Raw genomic sequence first — 1,491 nt, forward strand, 5'->3', positions numbered from 1 at the left:
TGTGGATAGTGTTGGGTTGAGTTACCAGTTGTAAAACAAAAGTGGCATCCACTTCCTGAACCACATACCTATGTAAACACTATGAACTTGGAGAAATGACAATAGTTCCAGAAAGGTATTAGGGTTTGCGTTCATAAAGTCAGTATGAGCTATGCTCGACTTGATGGCAATCAGCAACAACATGTTTTCAGGAGGCAATAAGTCATACAGGATCAATGGTTTTCCACGTATATTAAAGTAACAGAGTCAATCCAAAAGTGTCTTTTCTCTGTGTATATTTGTTTCTTATGTTTATAGCTTTGTTTGTGTTAAATGTGATTAGTATAGATAGTAACAACCTAAATTGCATTCAAAAATATTGCCGTACTAAAGACGTGCCTCAGAAACTGTTGAGCCGGGCCTAAGACCCATTTAGTCAGCACGTTAAGAAGCTGTGCTTTAGAACCACATCCAGGCACAATCCTGATAATCCTCACCTGGCACCGCAGATGGAACAGGGGTTTTCTTGAAGCATCTGGATAGTGCTTGTTCCTTATGACTGGGCCTCTGACCCTCATTTGGTTTCTTGTGAGAACACATCAGAAATGTGTCATTGAACCTCCACTAAAGTTGACATCAGCATTGTGAAAAATCTCAAAACGTCCCACTGATGTTTACTTATAGAAGAAGAGGCTGCAGAAACTCAGCAATGAGGAGGGTGAGATCTTCAACACAGAAAAGGAGAAATATGAGATTACAGAGCAGCTCAAGGTTAATCAGAGAGCTGTGATTCCCAAATTTTGCCAAAACTTAGAGCCGGTCCTCAGCTCAAAAGCTAGCTGCATTCTATATAATCTCTCCTCAAGGGAGTTTATCTTCACAATTGATGTTCTAGGTTTTTGCATAAAATCGGATTAAACAACATTTACAGTTGTTGTTGTTGTTGTTGTTATGTACCATTGAGTCACCTGCAACTCATAGCGACCATTGTGTACAACAGCTTGTGGAAGCCTGCCCTGTTCTGAGCCATTCTCACTGACTTGGACACAGCTACACTCATTGCCTTAGTTACTTTATTAATTCATCTCATCTGAGGTCTTCCTCTCCTGCACCGTTCCTCCACCCTTCCGAGCATGATGTCCTTCTCCAAGGAGTGGTCCCTCCTGTCCACATGCCCAAAGTACATGAGACAGAGCTTCAAATTCCTAGTTGCAAGGAGAAAGCTGGTTTCATCCTCTCCAAAACTGATCTATGTGTTTTCTTGGTGATCTTTGAATGCTCAAAACTCTTCTCTAGGACCACAGCTCAAAGGCATTGATTCCTCTTCTGTCATCTTTATCCAGCTCTGATACATAGCAAGTAATTGTGAAGACCATGGACTGCAGATGCACCTTAGTCTCCAGACTGTCATCGTTGCTTCTCAGTACTTTGGAGAGGTCCCTGATAGCAAATTTAACTAGTGCAATTCATCTTTTGACTTCCTGACTGCTGGACCCCAAAGTGTTGATTGTG

Source organism: Elephantulus edwardii, unplaced genomic scaffold, assembly GCF_000299155.1.
Source record: "Elephantulus edwardii isolate Elephantulus edwardi_28Jun2011 unplaced genomic scaffold, EleEdw1.0 scaffold00546, whole genome shotgun sequence".
Lineage (NCBI taxonomy): Eukaryota > Metazoa > Chordata > Mammalia > Macroscelidea > Macroscelididae > Elephantulus > Elephantulus edwardii.